We start from the raw sequence: 19,539 nt of genomic DNA on the forward strand, positions 1-19,539 counted from the left end.
AGTCCTGTCATAGTCTCGCAGTGATGTCATAGTCTAGCAGTGATGTCGTAGTCTAGCAGTGATGTCATTTTCTAGCAGTGCTGTCATAGTCTTGCAGTGATGTCATAGTCTAGCAGTGATGTCATAGTCTAGCAGTGAAGTCATAGTCTAGGAGTGCTGTCATAGTCTAGCCGTAATGTCGTAGTCTAGCAGTGATGTCATAGTCTAGCAGCGATGTCGTAGTCTAGCAGTGATGTCATAGTCTAGCAGCGCTGTCATAGTCTAGCAGTGATGTCATAGTCTAGCAGTGATGTCATAGTCTAGCAGTGATGTCGTAGTCTAGCAGTGATGTCGTCGTCTAGCAGTGCTGTCATAGTCTAGCAGTGATGTCGTAGTCTAGCAGTGATGTCGTAGTCTAGCAGCGATGTTGTAGTCTAGCAGCGCTGGCATAGTCTTGCAGTGATGTCATAGTCTAGCAGTGATATCATAGAATAGCAGTGATGTCATAGTCTAGGAGTGCTGTCATAGTCTAGCCGTAATGTCGTAGTCTCGCAGTGATGTCATTGTCTCGCAGCGATGTCGTAGTCTAGCAGTGATGTCATAGTCTAGCAGCGCTGTCATAGTCTAGCAGTGATGTCATAGTCTAGCAGTGATGTCATAGTCTAGCAGTGATGTCATAGTCTAGCAGTGATGTCGTATTCTAGCAGTAATGTCGTAGTCTAGCAGTTATGTCATAGTCTAGCAGTGATGTCATAGTCTAGGAGTGCTGTCATAGTCTAGCAGTGATGTCATAGTCTAGCAGTGATGTCATAGTCTAGGAGTGCTGTCATAGTCTAGCCGTAATGTCGTAGTCTAGCAGTGATGTCATAGTCTAGCAGCGATGTCGTAGTCTAGCAGTGATGTCATAGTCTAGCAGCGCTGTCATAGTCTAGCAGTGATGTCATAGTCTAGCAGTGATTTCATAGTCTAGCAGTGATGTCATAGTCTAGCAGTGATGTCGTATTCTAGCAGTGATGTCATAGTCTAGCAGTGATGTCATAGTCTAGCAGTGATGTCATAGTCTAGGAGTGCTGTCATAGTCTAGCCGTAATGTCGTAGTCTAGCAGTGATGTCATAGTCTAGCAGCGATGTCGTAGTCTAGCAGTGATATCATAGTCTAGCAGTGATGTCATAGTCTAGCAGTGATGTCATAGTCTAGCAGTGATGTCATAGTCTAGCAGTGATGTCGTATTCTAGCAGTGCTGTCATATTCTAGCAGTGATATCGTAGTCTAGCAGTGATGTCGTAGTCTAGCAGTGATGTCTTAGTCTAGCAGTGATGTCATAGTTAAGGAGTGATGTCATAGTCTAGCAGTGCTGTCATAGTCTAGCAGCGCTGTCATAGTCTAGCAGCGCTAGCATATTCTAGGAGTGATGTCATAGTCTAGCAGTAATGTCGTAAGTCTCGCAGTGCTGTCATAGTCTAGCAGTGATGTCATAGTCTAGCAGTGCTGTCGTATTCTAGAAGTACTGTCATAGTCTAGCAGTGATGTAGTCGTCTAGCAGTGATGTCGTAGTCTAGCAGTTATGTCATAGTCTAGCAGTGATGTCATAGTCTAGCAGTGCTGTCATAGTCTAGCCGTGATGTCATAGTCTAGCAGTGATGTCATAGTCTAGCAGTGATGTAGTCTAGCAGCGCTGTCATAGTCTAGCAGCGCTGACATAGTCTAGCAGTGATGTCGTAAGTCTCGCAGTGCTGTCATAGTCTAGCAGTGATGTCATAGTCTAGCACTGATGTCATAGTCTAGCAGTTTTGTCGTATTATAGCAGTGATGTCATAGTCTAGCAGTGATGTCATAGTCTAGCAGTGCTGTCATATTCTAGCAGTGCTGTCAAAGTCTAGCAGTAATGCCATAGTCTAGCAGTGATGTCGTAGTCTAGCAGTGATGTCGTAGTCTAGCAGTGATGTCGTATTCTAGCAGTGGTGTCATAGTCTAGCTGTGATGTCATAGTCTAGCAGTCCTGTCGTATTCTAGCACTGATGTCATAGTCTAGCAGTGATGTCATAGTCTAGCAGTCCTTTCGTATTCTAGCAGTGCTGTCATATTCTAGCAGTGATGTCGTAGTCTAGCAGTGATGTCGTAGTCTAGCAGTTATGTCATAGTCTAGCAGTGATGTCATAGTTTAGGAGTGATGTCATAGTCTAGCAGTGCTGTCATAGTCTTGCAGCGCTGTCATAGTCTAGCAGCGCTGTCATAGTCTAGCAGTGATGTCATAGTCTAGCAGTGCTGTCGTATTCTAGCAGTACTGTCATAGTCTATCAGTGATGTAGTCGTCTTGCAGTGATGTCGTAGTCTAGCAGTTATGTCATAGTCTAGCCGTGATGTCATAGTCTAGGAGTGATGTCATAGTCTAGCAGTGCTGTCATAGTCTAGCCGTGATGTCATAGTCTAGCAGTGATGTCATAGTCTAGCAGTGATGTTGTAGTCTAGTAGCGCTGTCATAGTCTAGCAGCGCTGTCATAGTCTAGCAGTGATGTCATAGTCTAGCAGTGATGTCATAGTCTAGCAGTGATGTCGTAAGTCTCGCAGTGCTGTCATAGTCTAGCACTGATTTCATAGTCTAGCAGTGATGTCATAGTCTAGCAGTGCTGTCATAGTCTAGCAGCGATGTCATAGTCTAGCGGTGATGTCGTATTGTCGCAGTGATGTCGTAGTCTAGCAGTGATGTCGTAGTCTAGCAGTGATGTCGTATTCTAGCAGTGATGTCGTAGCAGTGATGTCGTAGTCTAGCAGTGATGTTGTAGTCTAGCTGTGATGTCGTAGTCTAGCAGTGATGTCATAGTCTAGCAGCGCTGTCATAGTCTAGCAGTGATGTCATAGTCTAGCAGTGATGTCATAGTCTAGCAGTCCTGTCGTATTCTAGCAGTGCTGTCATATTATAGCAGTGATGTCATAGTCTAGCGGTGATGTCGTATTCTAGCAGTGATGTCGTAGTCTAGCAGTTATGTCATAGTCTAGCAGTGATGTCATAGTCTGGGAGTGATGTCATAGTCTAGTAGTGCTGTCATAGTCTAGCCGTGATGTCATAGTCTAGCAGTGATGTCATAGTCTAGCAGTGATGTTGTAGTCTAGCAGCGCTGTCATAGTCTAGCAGCGCTGTCATAGTCTAGCAGTGATGTCGTAAGTCTCGCAGTGCTGTCATAGTCTAGCAGTGATGTCATAGTCTAGCACTGATGTCATAGTCTAGCAGTTTTGTCGTATTCTAGCAGTGATGTCATAGTCTAGCAGTGATGTCATAGTCTAGCAGTGCTGTCATAGTCTAGCAGTGCTGTCATAGTCTAGCAGTAATGGCATAGTCTAGCAGTGATGTCGTCGTCTAGCAGTGATGTCGTAGTCTAGCAGTGATGTCGTAATCTAGCAGTGGTGTCGTAGTCTAGCTGTGATGTCATAGTCTAGCAGTGATGTCGTCGTCTGGCAGTGATGTCATAGTCTAGAAGTGACGTCGTAGTCTGCAGTGATGTCGTAGTCTAGCAGCGATGTTGTAGTCTAGCAGCGATGTCGTAGTCTAGCAGTGCTGTCATAGTCTAGCAGTCATGTCATAGTCTAGCAGTCCTGTCGTATTCTAGCACTGATGTCATAGTCTAGCAGTGATGTCATAGTCTAGCAGTCCTTTCGTATTCTAGCAGTGCTGTCATATTCTAGCAGTGATGTCGTAGTCTAGCAGTGATGTCGTAGTCTAGCAGTTATGTCATAGTCTAGCAGTGATGTCATAGTCTAGCAGCGCTGTCATAGTCTAGCAGCGCTGTCATAGTCTAGCAGCGCTGTCATAGTCTAGCAGTGATGTCATAGTCTAGCAGTGATGTCGTAAATCTCGCAGTGCTGTCATAGTCTAGCAGTGATGTCATAGTCTAGCAGTGCTGTCGTATTCTAGCAGTACTGTCATAGTCTAGCAGTGATGTAGTCGTCTAGCAGTGATGTCGTAGTCTAGCAGTTATGTCATAGTCTTGCAGTGATGTCATAGTCTAGGAGTGATGTCATAGTCTAGCAGTGATGTTGTAGTCTAGCAGCGCTGTCATAGTCTAGCAGTGATGTCATAGTCTAGCAGTGATGTCGTAAGTCTCGCAGTGCTATCATAGTCTAGCACTGATTTCTTAGTCTAGCAGTGATGGCATAGTCTAGCAGTGCTGTCATAGTCTAGCAGCGATGCCATAGTCTAGCGGTGATGTCGTATTGTAGCTGTGATGTCGTAGTCTAGCAGTGATGTCGTATTCTAGCAGTGATGTCGTAGCAGTGATGTCGTAGCAGTGATGTTGTAGTCTAGCAGTGATGTCGTAGTCTAGCAGTGATGTTGTAGTCTTGCAGTGATGTCCTAGTCTAGCAGTTATGTCATAGTGTAGCAGTGATGTCATAGTTTTGGAGTGATGTCATAGTCTAGCAGTGCTGTCATAGTCTAGCAGTGATGTCATAGTCTAGCAGTAATGTCATATTCTAGCAGTGCTGTCATAGTCTAGCAGTGATGTCATAGTCTAGCAGTGATGTCGTAGTCTTGCAGTGAAGTCATAGTCTAGCAGTTATGTCATAGTCTAGCAGTGATGTCATAGTTTAGGAGTGATGTCATAGTCTAGCAGTGCTGTCATAGTCTAGCAGCACTGTCATAGTCTAGCAGCGCTGTCATAGTCTAGCAGTGATGTCATAGTCTAGCAGTGCTGTCGTATTCTAGCAGTGATGTCGTAGCAGTGATGTCGTAGTCTAGCAGTGATGTCATAGTCTAGCAGCGCTGTCATAGTCTAGCAGTGATGTCATAGTCTAGCAGTGATGTCATAGTCTAGCAGTCCTGTCGTATTCTAGCAGCGCTGTCATAGTCTAGCAGTGATGTCATAGTCTAGCAGTGATGTCGTAAATCTCGCAGTGCTGTCATAGTCTAGCAGTGATGTCATAGTCTAGCAGTGCTGTCGTATTCTAGCAGTACTGTCATAGTCTAGCAGTGATGTAGTCGTCTAGCAGTGATGTCGTAGTCTAGCAGTTATGTCATAGTCTTGCAATGATGTCATAGTCTAGGAGTGATGTCATAGTCTAGCAGTGATGTTGTAGTCTAGCAGCGCTGTCATAGTCTAGCAGTGATGTCATAGTCTAGCAGTGATGTCGTAAGTCTCGCAGTGCTGTCATAGTCTAGCACTGATTTCATAGTCTAGCAGTGATGGCATAGTCTAGCAGTGCTGTCATAGTCTAGCAGCGATGTCATAGTCTAGCGGTGATGTCGTATTGTAGCAGTGATGTCGTAGTCTAGCAGTGATGTCGTATTCTAGCAGTGATGTCGTAGCAGTGATGTCGTAGCAGTGATGTTGTAGTCTAGCAGTGATGTCGTAGTCTAGCAGTGATGTCGTAGTCTTGCAGTGATGTCCTAGTCTAGCAGTTATGTCATAGTGTAGCAGTGATGTCATAGTTTTGGAGTGATGTCATAGTCTAGCAGTGCTGTCATAGTCTAGCAGTGATGTCGTAGTCTAGCAGTAATGTCATATTCTAGCAGTGCTGTCATAGTCTAGCAGTGATGTCATAGTCTAGCAGTGATGTCGTAGTCTTGCAGTGAAGTCATAGTCTAGCAGTTATGTCATAGTCTAGCAGTGATGTCATAGTTTAGGAGTGATGTCATAGTCTAGCAGTGCTGTCATAGTCTAGCAGCACTGTCATAGTCTAGCAGCGCTGTCATAGTCTAGCAGTGATGTCATAGTCTAGCAGTGCTGTCGTATTCTAGCAGTGATGTCGTAGCAGTGATGTCGTAGTCTAGCAGTGATGTCATAGTCTAGCAGCGCTGTCATAGTCTAGCAGTGATGTCATAGTCTAGCAGTGATGTCATAGTCTAGCAGTCCTGTCGTATTCTAGCAGTGCTGTCATATTATAGCAGTGATGTCATAGTCTAGCGGTGATGTCGTATTCTAGCAGTGATGTCGTAGTCTAGCAGTTATGTCATAGTCTAGCAGTGATGTCATAGTCTGGGAGTGATGTCATAGTCTAGTAGTGCTGTCATAGTCTAGCCGTGATGTCATAGTCTAGCAGTGATGTCATAGTCTAGCAGTGATGTTGTAGTCTAGCAGCGCTGTCATAGTCTAGCAGCGCTGTCATAGTCTAGCAGTGATGTCGTAAGTCTCGCAGTGCTGTCATAGTCTAGCAGTGATGTCATAGTCTAACACTGATGTCATAGTCTAGCAGTTTTGTCGTATTCTAGCAGTGATGTCATAGTCTAGCAGTGATGTCATAGTCTAGCAGTGCTGTCATAGTCTAGCAGTGCTGTCATAGTCTAGCAGTAATGGCATAGTCTAGCAGTGATGTCGTCGTCTAGCAGTGATGTCGTAGTCTAGCAGTGATGTCGTAATCTAGCAGTGGTGTCGTAGTCTAGCTGTGATGTCATAGTCTAGCAGTGATGTCGTCGTCTGGCAGTGATGTCATAGTCTAGAAGTGACGTCGTAGTCTGCAGTGATGTCGTAGTCTAGCAGCGATGTTGTAGTCTAGCAGCGATGTCGTAGTCTAGCAGTGCTGTCATAGTCTAGCAGTCATGTCATAGTCTAGCAGTCCTGTCGTATTCTAGCACTGATGTCATAGTCTAGCAGTGATGTCATAGTCTAGCAGTCCTTTCGTATTCTAGCAGTGCTGTCATATTCTAGCAGTGATGTCGTAGTCTAGCAGTGATGTCGTAGTCTAGCAGTTATGTCATAGTCTAGCAGTGATGTCATAGTCTAGCAGCGCTGTCATAGTCTAGCAGCGCTGTCATAGTCTAGCAGCGCTGTCATAGTCTAGCAGTGATGTCATAGTCTAGCAGTGATGTCGTAAATCTCGCATTGCTGTCATAGTCTAGCAGTGATGTCATAGTCTAGCAGTGCTGTCGTATTCTAGCAGTACTGTCATAGTCTAGCAGTGATGTAGTCGTCTAGCAGTGATTTCGTAGTCTAGCAGTTATGTCATAGTCTTGCAGTGATGTCATAGTCTAGGAGTGATGTCATAGTCTAGCAGTGATGTTGTAGTCTAGCAGCGCTGTCATAGTCTAGCAGTGATGTCATAGTCTAGCAGTGATGTCGTAAGTCTCGCAGTGCTGTCATAGTCTAGCACTGATTTCATAGTCTAGCAGTGATGGCATAGTCTAGCAGTGCTGTCATAGTCTAGCAGCGATGTCATAGTCTAGCGGTGATGTCGTATTGTAGCAGTGATGTCGTAGTCTAGCAGTGATGTCGTATTCTAGCAGTGATGTCGTAGCAGTGATGTCGTAGCAGTGATGTTGTAGTCTAGCAGTGATGTCGTAGTCTAGCAGTGATGTCGTAGTCTTGCAGTGATGTCGTAGTCTAGCAGTTATGTCATAGTGTAGCAGTGATGTCATAGTTTTGGAGTGATCTCATAGTCTAGCAGTGCTGTCATAGTCTAGCAGTGATGTCGTAGTCTAGCAGTAATGTCATATTCTAGCAGTGCTGTCATAGTCTAGCAGTGATGTCATAGTCTAGCAGTGATGTCGTAGTCTTGCAGTGAAGTCGTAGTCTAGCAGTTATGTCATAGTCTAGCAGTGATGTCATAGTTTAGGAGTGATGTCATAGTCTAGCAGTGCTGTCATAGTCTAGCAGCGCTGTCATAGTCTAGCAGCGCTGTCATAGTCTAGCAGTGATGTCATAGTCTAGCAGTGCTGTCGTATTCTAGCAGTACTGTCATAGTCTATCAGTGATGTAGTCGTCTAGCAGTGATGTCGTAGTCTAGCAGTTATGTCATAGTCTAGCAGTGATGTCATAGTCTAGGAGTGATGTCATAGTCTAGCAGTGCTGTCATAGTCTAGCCGTGATGTCATAGTCTAGCAGTGATGTCATAGTCTAGCAGTGATGTTGTAGTCTAGCAGCGCTGTCATAGTCTAGCAGCACTGTCATAGTCTAGCAGTGATGTCATAGTCTAGCAGTGATGTCGTAAGTCTCGCAGTGCTGTCATAGTCTAGCACTGATTTCATAGTCTAGCAGTGATGTCATAGTCTAGCAGTGCTGTCATAGTCTAGCAGCGATGTCATAGTCTAGCGGTGATGTCGTATTGTCGCAGCGATGTTGTAGTCTAGCAGTGATGTCGTAGTCTAGCAGTGATGTCGTATTCTAGCAGTGATGTCGTAGCAGTGATGTCGTAGTCTAGCAGTGATGTTGTAGTCTAGCTGTGATGTCGTAGTCTAGCAGTGATGTCGTAGTCTAACAGCGCTGTCATAGTCTAGCAGCGCTGTAATAGTCTAGCAGTGATGTCATAGTCTAGCAGCGCTGTCATAGTCTAGCAGTGATTTCATAGTCTAGCAGTGATGTCATAGTCTAGCAGTCCTGTCGTATTCTAGCAGTGCTGTCATATTCTAGCAGTGATGTCATAGTCTAGCGGTGATGTCGTATTCTAGCAGTGATGTCGTAGTCTAGCAGTTATGGCATAGTCTAGCAGTGATGTCATAGTCTAGCAGTGATGTTGTAGTCTAGCAGCGCTGTCATAGTCTAGCAGCGCTGTCATAGTCTAGCAGTGATATCGTAAGCCTCGCAGTGCTGTCATAGTCTAGCAGTGATGTCATAGTCTAGCACTGATGTCATAGTCTAGCAGTTTTGTCGTATTCTAGCAGTGATGTCATAGTCTAGCAGTGATGTCATAGTCTAGCAGTGCTGTCATAGTCTAGCAGTGCTGTCATAGTCTAGCAGTGATGTCATAGTCTAGCAGTGCTGTCGTATTCTAGCAGTACTGTCATAGTCTAGCAGTGATGTAGTCGTCTAGCAGTGATGTCGTAGTCTAGCAGTTATGTCATAGTCTTGCAGTGATGTCATAGTCTAGGAGTGATGTCATAGTCTAGCAGTGATGTTGTAGTCTAGCAGCGCTGTCATAGTCTAGCAGTGATGTCATAGTCTAGCAGTGATGTCGTAAGTCTCGCAGTGCTGTCATAGTCTAGCACTGATTTCATAGTCTAGCAGTGATGGCATAGTCTAGCAGTGCTGTCATAGTCTAGCAGCGATGTCATAGTCTAGCGGTGATGTCGTATTGTAGCAGTGATGTCGTAGTCTAGCAGTGATGTCGTATTCTAGCAGTGATGTCGTAGCAGTGATGTCGTAGCAGTGATGTTGTAGTCTAGCAGTGATGTCGTAGTCTAGCAGTGATGTCGTAGTCTTGCAGTGATGTCGTAGTCTAGCAGTTATGTCATAGTGTAGCAGTGATGTCATAGTTTTGGAGTGATGTCATAGTCTAGCAGTGCTGTCATAGTCTAGCAGTGATGTCGTAGTCTAGCAGTAATGTCATATTCTAGCAGTGCTGTCATAGTCTAGCAGTGATGTCATAGTCTAGCAGTGATGTCGTAGTCTTGCAGTGAAGTCGTAGTCTAGCAGTTATGTCATAGTCTAGCAGTGATGTCATAGTTTAGGAGTGATGTCATAGTCTAGCAGTGCTGTCATAGTCTAGCAGCGCTGTCATAGTCTAGCAGCGCTGTCATAGTCTAGCAGTGATGTCATAGTCTAGCAGTGCTGTCGTATTCTAGCAGTACTGTCATAGTCTATCAGTGATGTAGTCGTCTAGCAGTGATGTCGTAGTCTAGCAGTTATGTCATAGTCTAGCAGTGATGTCATAGTCTAGGAGTGATGTCATAGTCTAGCAGTGCTGTCATAGTCTAGCCGTGATGTCATAGTCTAGCAGTGATGTCATAGTCTAGCAGCGATGTCATAGTCTAGCGGTGATGTCGTATTGTAGCAGTGATGTCGTAGTCTAGCAGTGATGTCGTAGCAGTGATGTCGTAGCAGTGATGTTGTAGTCTAGCAGTGATGTCGTAGTCTAGCAGTGATGTCGTAGTCTTGCAGTGATGTCGTAGTCTAGCAGTTATGTCATAGTGTAGCAGTGATGTCATAGTTTTGGAGTGATCTCATAGTCTAGCAGTGCTGTCATAGTCTAGCAGTGATGTCGTAGTCTAGCAGTAATGTCATATTCTAGCAGTGCTGTCATAGTCTAGCAGTGATGTCATAGTCTAGCAGTGATGTCGTAGTCTTGCAGTGAAGTCGTAGTCTAGCAGTTATGTCATAGTCTAGCAGTGATGTCATAGTTTAGGAGTGATGTCATAGTCTAGCAGTGCTGTCATAGTCTAGCAGCGCTGTCATAGTCTAGCAGCGCTGTCATAGTCTAGCAGTGATGTCATAGTCTAGCAGTGCTGTCGTATTCTAGCAGTACTGTCATAGTCTATCAGTGATGTAGTCGTCTAGCAGTGATGTCGTAGTCTAGCAGTTATGTCATAGTCTAGCAGTGATGTCATAGTCTAGGAGTGATGTCATAGTCTAGCAGTGCTGTCATAGTCTAGCCGTGATGTCATAGTCTAGCAGTGATGTCATAGTCTAGCAGTGATGTTGTAGTCTAGCAGCGCTGTCATAGTCTAGCAGCACTGTCATAGTCTAGCAGTGATGTCATAGTCTAGCAGTGATGTCGTAAGTCTCGCAGTGCTGTCATAGTCTAGCACTGATTTCATAGTCTAGCAGTGATGTCATAGTCTAGCAGTGCTGTCATAGTCTAGCAGCGATGTCATAGTCTAGCGGTGATGTCGTATTGTCGCAGCGATGTTGTAGTCTAGCAGTGATGTCGTAGTCTAGCAGTGATGTCGTATTCTAGCAGTGATGTCGTAGCAGTGATGTCGTAGTCTAGCAGTGATGTTGTAGTCTAGCTGTGATGTCGTAGTCTAGCAGTGATGTCGTAGTCTAACAGCGCTGTCATAGTCTAGCAGCGCTGTAATAGTCTAGCAGTGATGTCATAGTCTAGCAGCGCTGTCATAGTCTAGCAGTGATTTCATAGTCTAGCAGTGATGTCATAGTCTAGCAGTCCTGTCGTATTCTAGCAGTGCTGTCATATTCTAGCAGTGATGTCATAGTCTAGCGGTGATGTCGTATTCTAGCAGTGATGTCGTAGTCTAGCAGTTATGGCATAGTCTAGCAGTGATGTCATAGTCTAGCAGTGATGTTGTAGTCTAGCAGCGCTGTCATAGTCTAGCAGCGCTGTCATAGTCTAGCAGTGATATCGTAAGCCTCGCAGTGCTGTCATAGTCTAGCAGTGATGTCATAGTCTAGCACTGATGTCATAGTCTAGCAGTTTTGTCGTATTCTAGCAGTGATGTCATAGTCTAGCAGTGATGTCATAGTCTAGCAGTGCTGTCATAGTCTAGCAGTGCTGTCATAGTCTAGCAGTGATGTCATAGTCTAGCAGTGCTGTCGTATTCTAGCAGTACTGTCATAGTCTAGCAGTGATGTAGTCGTCTAGCAGTGATGTCGTAGTCTAGCAGTTATGTCATAGTCTTGCAGTGATGTCATAGTCTAGGAGTGATGTCATAGTCTAGCAGTGATGTTGTAGTCTAGCAGCGCTGTCATAGTCTAGCAGTGATGTCATAGTCTAGCAGTGATGTCGTAAGTCTCGCAGTGCTGTCATAGTCTAGCACTGATTTCATAGTCTAGCAGTGATGGCATAGTCTAGCAGTGCTGTCATAGTCTAGCAGCGATGTCATAGTCTAGCGGTGATGTCGTATTGTAGCAGTGATGTCGTAGTCTAGCAGTGATGTCGTATTCTAGCAGTGATGTCGTAGCAGTGATGTCGTAGCAGTGATGTTGTAGTCTAGCAGTGATGTCGTAGTCTAGCAGTGATGTCGTAGTCTTGCAGTGATGTCGTAGTCTAGCAGTTATGTCATAGTGTAGCAGTGATGTCATAGTTTTGGAGTGATGTCATAGTCTAGCAGTGCTGTCATAGTCTAGCAGTGATGTCGTAGTCTAGCAGTAATGTCATATTCTAGCAGTGCTGTCATAGTCTAGCAGTGATGTCATAGTCTAGCAGTGATGTCGTAGTCTTGCAGTGAAGTCGTAGTCTAGCAGTTATGTCATAGTCTAGCAGTGATGTCATAGTTTAGGAGTGATGTCATAGTCTAGCAGTGCTGTCATAGTCTAGCAGCGCTGTCATAGTCTAGCAGCGCTGTCATAGTCTAGCAGTGATGTCATAGTCTAGCAGTGCTGTCGTATTCTAGCAGTACTGTCATAGTCTATCAGTGATGTAGTCGTCTAGCAGTGATGTCGTAGTCTAGCAGTTATGTCATAGTCTAGCAGTGATGTCATAGTCTAGGAGTGATGTCATAGTCTAGCAGTGCTGTCATAGTCTAGCCGTGATGTCATAGTCTAGCAGTGATGTCATAGTCTAGCAGTGATGTTGTAGTCTAGCAGCGCTGTCATAGTCTAGCAGCACTGTCATAGTCTAGCAGTGATGTCATAGTCTAGCAGTGATGTCGTAAGTCTCGCAGTGCTGTCATAGTCTAGCACTGATTTCATAGTCTAGCAGTGATGTCATAGTCTAGCAGTGCTGTCATAGTCTAGCAGCGATGTCATAGTCTAGCGGTGATGTCGTATTGTCGCAGCGATGTCGTAGTCTAGCAGTGATGTCGTAGTCTAGCAGTGATGTCGTATTCTAGCAGTGATGTCGTAGCAGTGATGTCGTAGTCTAGCAGTGATGTTGTAGTCTAGCTGTGATGTCGTAGTCTAGCAGTGATGTCGTAGTCTAACAGCGCTGTCATAGTCTAGCAGCGCTGTAATAGTCTAGCAGTGATGTCATAGTCTAGCAGCGCTGTCATAGTCTAGCAGTGATTTCATAGTCTAGCAGTGATGTCATAGTCTAGCAGTCCTGTCGTATTCTAGCAGTGCTGTCTTATTCTAGCAGTGATGTCATAGTCTAGCGGTGATGTCGTATTCTAGCAGTGATGTCGTAGTCTAGCAGTTATGGCATAGTCTAGCAGTGATGTCATAGTCTAGCAGTGATGTTGTAGTCTAGCAGCGCTGTCATAGTCTAGCAGCGCTGTCATAGTCTAGCAGTGATATCGTAAGCCTCGCAGTGCTGTCATAGTCTAGCAGTGATGTCATAGTCTAGCACTGATGTCATAGTCTAGCAGTTTTGTCGTATTCTAGCAGTGATGTCATAGTCTAGCAGTGATGTCATAGTCTAGCAGTGCTGTCATAGTCTAGCAGTGCTGTCATAGTCTAGCAGTGATGTTGTAGTCTAGCAGCGCTGTCATAGTCTAGCAGCGCTGTCATAGTCTAGCAGTGATGTCGTAAGTCTCGCAGTGCTGTCATAGTCTAGCAGTGATGTCATAGTCTAGCACTGATGTCATAGTCTAGCAGTTTTGTCGTATTCTAGCAGTTATGTCATAGTCTAGCAGTGATGTCGTAGTCTAGCAGTGATGTCGTAGTCTAGCAGTGATGTCGTAATCTAGCAGTGGTGTCGTAGTCTAGCTGTGATGTCATAGTCTAGCAGTGATGTCGTCGTCTGGCAGTGATGTCATAGTCTAGAAGTAACGTCGTAGTCTGGCAGTGATGTCGTAGTCTAGCAGCGATGTTGTAGTCTAGCAGCGATGTCGTAGTCTAGCAGTGCTGTCATAGTCTAGCAGTGATGTCATAGTCTAGCAGTTCTGTCGTATTCTAGCACTGATGTCATAGTCTAGCAGTGATGTCGTAGTCTAGCAGTGATGTCGTAGTCTAGCAGTTATGTCATAGTCTAGCAGTGATGTCATAGTTTAGGAGTGATGTCATAGTCTAGCAGTGCTGTCATAGTCTAGCAGCGCTGTCATAGTCTAGCAGTGCTGTCATAGTCTAGCAGTGATGTCATAGTCTCGCAGTGATGTCGTAAGTCTCGCAGTGCTGTCATAGTCTAGCAGTGATGTCATAGTCTAGCAGTGCTGTCATAGTCTAGCACTGATTTCATAGTCTAGCAGTGATGTCATAGTCTAGCGGTGATGTCGTATTCTAGCAGTGATGTCGTAGTCTAGCAGTTATGGCATAGTCTAGCAGTGATGTCATAGTCTAGCAGTGATGTTGTAGTCTAGCAGCGCTGTCATAGTCTAGCAGCGCTGTCATAGTCTAGCAGTGATATCGTAAGCCTCGCAGTGCTGTCATAGTCTAGCAGTGATGTCATAGTCTAGCACTGATGTCATAGTCTAGCAGTTTTGTCGTATTCTAGCAGTGATGTCATAGTCTAGCAGTGATGTCATAGTCTAGCAGTGCTGTCATAGTCTAGCAGTGCTGTCCATAGTCTAGCAATGATGTTGTAGTCTAGCAGCGCTGTCATAGTCTAGCAGCGCTGTCATAGTCTAGCAGTGATGTCGTAAGTCTCGCAGTGCTGTCATAGTCTAGCAGTGATGTCATAGTCTAGCACTGATGTCATAGTCTAGCAGTTTTGTCGTATTCTAGCAGTTATGTCATAGTCTAGCAGTGATGTCGTAGTCTAGCAGTGATGTCGTAGTCTAGCAGTGATGTCGTAATCTAGCAGTGGTGTCGTAGTCTAGCTGTGATGTCATAGTCTAGCAGTGATGTCGTCGTCTGGCAGTGATGTCATAGTCTAGAAGTAACGTCGTAGTCTGGCAGTGATGTCGTAGTCTAGCAGCGATGTTGTAGTCTAGCAGCGATGTCGTAGTCTAGCAGTGCTGTCATAGTCTAGCAGTGATGTCATAGTCTAGCAGTCCTGTCGTATTCTAGCACTAATGTCATAGTCTAGCAGTGATGTCGTAGTCTAGCAGTGATGTCGTAGTCTAGCAGTTATGTCATAGTCTAGCAGTGATGTCATAGTTTAGGAGTGATGTCATAGTCTAGCAGTGCTGTCATAGTCTAGCAGCGCTGTCATAGTCTAGCAGTGCTGTCATAGTCTAGCAGTGATGTCATAGTCTCGCAGTGATGTCGTAAGTCTCGCAGTGCTGTCATAGTCTAGCAGTGATGTCATAGTCTAGCAGTGCTGTCGTATTCTAGCAGTGCTGTCATAGTCTAGCAGTGATGTAGTCGTCTAGCAGTGATGTCGTAGTCTAGCAGTTATGTCATAGTCTTGCAGTGATGTCATAGTCTAGGAGTGATGTCATAGTCTAGCAGTGATGTTGTAGTCTAGCAGCGCTGTCATAGTCTAGCAGCGCTGTCATAGTCTACCAGTGATGTCATAGTCTAGCAGTGATGTCGTAAGTCTCGCAGTGCTGTCATAGTCTAGCACTGGTTTCATAGTCTAGCAGTGATGGCATAGTCTAGCAGTGCTGTCATAGTCTAGCAGCGATGTCATAGTCTAGCGTTGATGTCGTATTGTAGCAGTGATGTCGTAGTCTAGCAGTGATGTCGTATTCTAGCAGTGATGTCGTAGCAGTGATGTCGTAGCAGTCATGTTGTAGTCTAGCAGTGATGTCGTAGTCTAGCAGTGATGTCGTAGTCTAGCAGTGATGTCGTAGTCTTGCAGTGATGTCGTAGTCTAGCAGTTATGTCATAGTCTAGCAGTGATGTCATAGTTTTGGAGTGATGTCATAGTCTAGCAGTGCAGTCATAGTCTAGCAGTGATGTCGTAGTCTAGCAGTAATGTCATATTCTAGCAGTGCTGTCATAGTCTAGCAGTGATGTCATAGTCTAGCAGTGATGTCGTAGTCTTGCAGTGAAGTCGTAGTCTAGCAGTTATGTCATAGTCTAGCAGTGATGTCATAGTTTAGGAGTGATGTCATAGTCTAGCAGTGCTGTCATAGTCTAGCAGCGCTGTCATAGTCTAGCAGTGCTGTCATAGTCTAGCAGTGATGTCATAGTCTAGCAGTGCTGTCGTATTCTAGCAGTACTGTCATAGTCTATCAGTGATGTAGTCGTCTAGCAGTGATGTCGTAGTCTAGCAGTTATGTCATAGTCTAGCAGTGATGTCATAGTCTAGGAGTGATGTCATAGTCTAGCAGTGCTGTCATAGTCTAGCCGTGATGTCATAGTCTAGCAGTGATGTCATAGTCTAGCAGTGATGTTGTAGTCTAGCAGCGCTGTCATAGTCTAGCAGCGCTGTCATAGTCTAGCAGTGATGTCATAGTCTAGCAGTGATGTCGTAAGTCTCGCAGTGCTGTCATAGTCTAGCACTGATTTCATAGTCTAGCAGTGATGTCATAGTCTAGCAGTGCTGTCATAGGCTAGCAGCGATGTCATAGTCTAGCGGTGATGTCGTATTGTCGCAGCGATGTCGTAGTCTTGCAGTGATGTCGTAGTCTAACAGTGATGTCGTATTCTAGCAGTGATGTCGTAGCAGTGATGTCGTAGTCTAGCAGTGATGTTGTAGTCTAGCTGTGATGTCGTAGTCTAGCAGTGATGTTGTAGTCTAACAGCGCTGTCATAGTCTAGCAGCGCTGTAATAGTCTAGCAGTGATGTCATAGTCTAGCAGCGCTGTCATAGTCTAGCAGTGATTTCATAGTCTATCAGTGATGTCATAGTATAGCAGTGCTGTCATATTCTAGCAGTGATGTCATAGTCTAGCGGTGATGTCGTATTCTAGCAGTGATGTCGTAGTCTAGCAGTTATGGCATAGTCTAGCAGTGATGTCATAGTCTAGCAGTGATGTTGTAGTCTAGCAGCGCTGTCATAGTCTAGCAGCGCTGTCATAGTCTAGCAGTGATATCGTAAGCCTCGCAGTGCTGTCATAGTCTAGCAGTGATGTCATAGTCTAGCACTGATGTCATAGTCTAGCAGTTTTGTCGTATTCTAGCAGTGATGTCATAGTCTAGCAGTGATGTCATAGTCTAGCAGTGCTGTCATAGTCTACCAGTGCTGTCATAGTCTAGCAGTGATGTTGTAGTCTAGCAGCGCTGTCATAGTCTAGCAGCGCTGTCATAGTCTAGCAGTGATGTCGTAAGTCTCGCAGTGCTGTCATAGTCTAGCAGTGATGTCATAGTCTAGCACTGATGTCATAGTCTAGCAGTTTTGTCGTATTCTAGCAGTTATGTCATAGTCTAGCAGTGATGTCGTAGTCTAGCAGTGATGTCGTAGTCTAGCAGTGATGTCGTAATCTAGCAGTGGTGTCGTAGTCTAGCTGTGATGTCATAGTCTAGCAGTGATGTCGTCGTCTGGCAGTGATGTCATAGTCTAGATGTAACGTCGTAGTCTGGCAGTGATGTCGTAGTCTAGCAGCGATGTTGTAGTCTAGCAGCGATGTCGTAGTCTAGCAGTGCTGTCATAGTCTAGCAGTGATGTCATAGTCTAGCAGTCCTGTCGTATTCTAGCACTGATGTCATAGTCTAGCAGTGATGTCGTAGTCTTGCAGTGAAGTCGTAGTCTAGCAGTTATGTCATAGTCTAGCAGTGATGTCATAGTTTAGGAGTGATGTCATAGTCTAGCAGTGCTGTCATAGTCTAGCAGCGCTGTCATAGTCTAGCAGTGCTGTCATAGTCTAGCAGTGATGTCATAGTCTAGCAGTGCTGTCGTATTCTAGCAGTACTGTCATAGTCTATCAGTGATGTAGTCGTCTAGCAGTGATGTCGTAGTCTAGCAGTTATGTCATAGTCTAGCAGTGATGTCATAGTCTAGGAGTGATGTCATAGTCTAGCAGTGCTGTCATAGTCTAGCCGTGATGTCATAGTCTAGCAGTGATGTCATAGTCTAGCAGTGATGTTGTAGTCTAGCAGCGCTGTCATAGTCTAGCAGCGCTGTCATAGTCTAGCAGTGATGTCATAGTCTAGCAGTGATGTCGTAAGTCTCGCAGTGCTGTCATAGTCTAGCACTGATTTCATAGTCTAGCAGTGATGTCATAGTCTAGCAGTGCTGTCATAGTCTAGCAGCGATGTCATAGTCTAGCGGTGATGTCGTATTGTCGCAGCGATGTCGTAGTCTTGCAGTGATGTCGTAGTCTAACAGTGATGTCGTATTCTAGCAGTGATGTCGTAGCAGTGATGTCGTAGTCTAGCAGTGATGTTGTAGTCTAGCTGTGATGTCGTAGTCTAGCAGTGATGTTGTAGTCTAACAGCGCTGTCATAGTCTAGCAGCGCTGTAATAGTCTAGCAGTGATGTCATAGTCTAGCAGCGCTGTCATAGTCTAGCAGTGATTTCATAGTCTATCAGTGATGTCATAGTATAGCAGTGCTGTCATATTCTAGCAGTGATGTCATAGTCTAGCGGTGATGTCGTATTCTAGCAGTGATGTCATAGTCTAGCAGTTATGGCATAGTCTAGCAGTGATGTCATAGTCTAGCAGTGATGTTGTAGTCTAGCAGCGCTGTCATAGTAGTGCAGCGCTGTCATAGTCTAGCAGTGATATCGTAAGCCTCGCAGTGCTGTCATAGTCTAGCAGTGATGTCATAGTCTAGCACTGATGTCATAGTCTAGCAGTTTTGTCGTATTCTAGCAGTGATGTCATAGTCTAGCAGTGATGTCATAGTCTAGCAGTGCTGTCATAGTCTACCAGTGCTGTCATAGTCTAGCAGTGATGTTGTAGTCTAGCAGCGCTGTCATAGTCTAGCAGCGCTGTCATAGTCTAGCAGTGATGTCGTAAGTCTCGCAGTGCTGTCATAGTCTAGCAGTGATGTCATAGTCTAGCACTGATGTCATAGTCTAGCAGTTTTGTCGTATTCTAGCAGTTATGTCATAGTCTAGCAGTGATGTCGTAGTCTAGCAGTGATGTCGTAGTCTAGCAGTGATGTCGTAATCTAGCAGTGGTGTCGTAGTCTAGCTGTGATGTCATAGTCTAGCAGTGATGTCGTCGTCTGGCAGTGATGTCATAGTCTAGATGTAACGTCGTAGTCTGGCAGTGATGTCGTAGTCTAGCAGCGATGTTGTAGTCTAGCAGCGATGTCGTAGTCTAGCAGTGCTGTCATAGTCTAGCAGTGATGTCATAGTCTAGCAGTCCTGTCGTATTCTAGCACTGATGTCATAGTCTAGCAGTGATGTCGTAGTCTTGCAGTGAAGTCGTAGTCTAGCAGTTATGTCATAGTCTAGCAGTGATGTCATAGTTTAGGAGTGATGTCATAGTCTAGCAGTGCTGTCATAGTCTAGCAGCGCTGTCATAGTCTAGCAGTGCTGTCATAGTCTAGCAGTGATGTCATAGTCTAGCAGTGCTGTCGTATTCTAGCAGTACTGTCATAGTCTATCAGTGATGTAGTCGTCTAGCAGTGATGTCGTAGTCTAGCAGTTATGTCATAGTCTAGCAGTGATGTCATAGTCTAGCACTGATGTCATAGTCTAGCAGTTTTGTCGTATTCTAGCAGTGATGTCATAGTCTAGCAGTGATGTCATAGTCTAGCAGTGCTGTCATAGTCTACCAGTGCTGTCATAGTCTAGCAGTGATGTTGTAGTCTAGCAGCGCTGTCATAGTCTAGCAGCGCTGTCATAGTCTAGCAGTGATGTCGTAAGTCTCGCAGTGCTGTCATAGTCTAGCAGTGATGTCATAGTCTAGCACTGATGTCATAGTCTAGCAGTTTTGTCGTATTCTAGCAGTTATGTCATAGTCTAGCAGTGATGTCGTAGTCTAGCAGTGATGTCGTAGTCTAGCAGTGATGTCGTAATCTAGCAGTGGTGTCGTAGTCTAGCTGTGATGTCATAGTCTAGCAGTGATGTCGTCGTCTGGCAGTGATGTCATAGTCTAGATGTAACGTCGTAGTCTGGCAGTGATGTCGTAGTCTAGCAGCGATGTTGTAGTCTAGCAGCGATGTCGTAGTCTAGCAGTGCTGTCATAGTCTAGCAGTGATGTCATAGTCTAGCAGTCCTGTCGTATTCTAGCACTGATGTCATAGTCTAGCAGTGATGTCGTAGTCTAGCAGTGATGTCGTAGTCTAGCAGTTATGTCATAG

General features: G+C 45.0%; 1 protein-coding gene across 44 annotated transcripts in view; it reads left to right on the plus strand.

Annotated features, from left to right (window-relative positions):
• The window catches only part of LOC142929607 (uncharacterized), a 391,053-nt gene that overhangs the window by 343,670 nt on the left and 27,844 nt on the right, over positions 1 to 19,539 (plus strand). The window lies entirely within an intron of this gene.

The sequence above is a fragment of the Petromyzon marinus genome, chromosome 32 (genome assembly GCF_048934315.1).
Source record: "Petromyzon marinus isolate PM22_M1 ecotype Great Lakes invasive population chromosome 32, UKy_Petmar_22M1.pri1.0, whole genome shotgun sequence".
Classification (NCBI taxonomy): domain Eukaryota; kingdom Metazoa; phylum Chordata; class Hyperoartia; order Petromyzontiformes; family Petromyzontidae; genus Petromyzon; species Petromyzon marinus.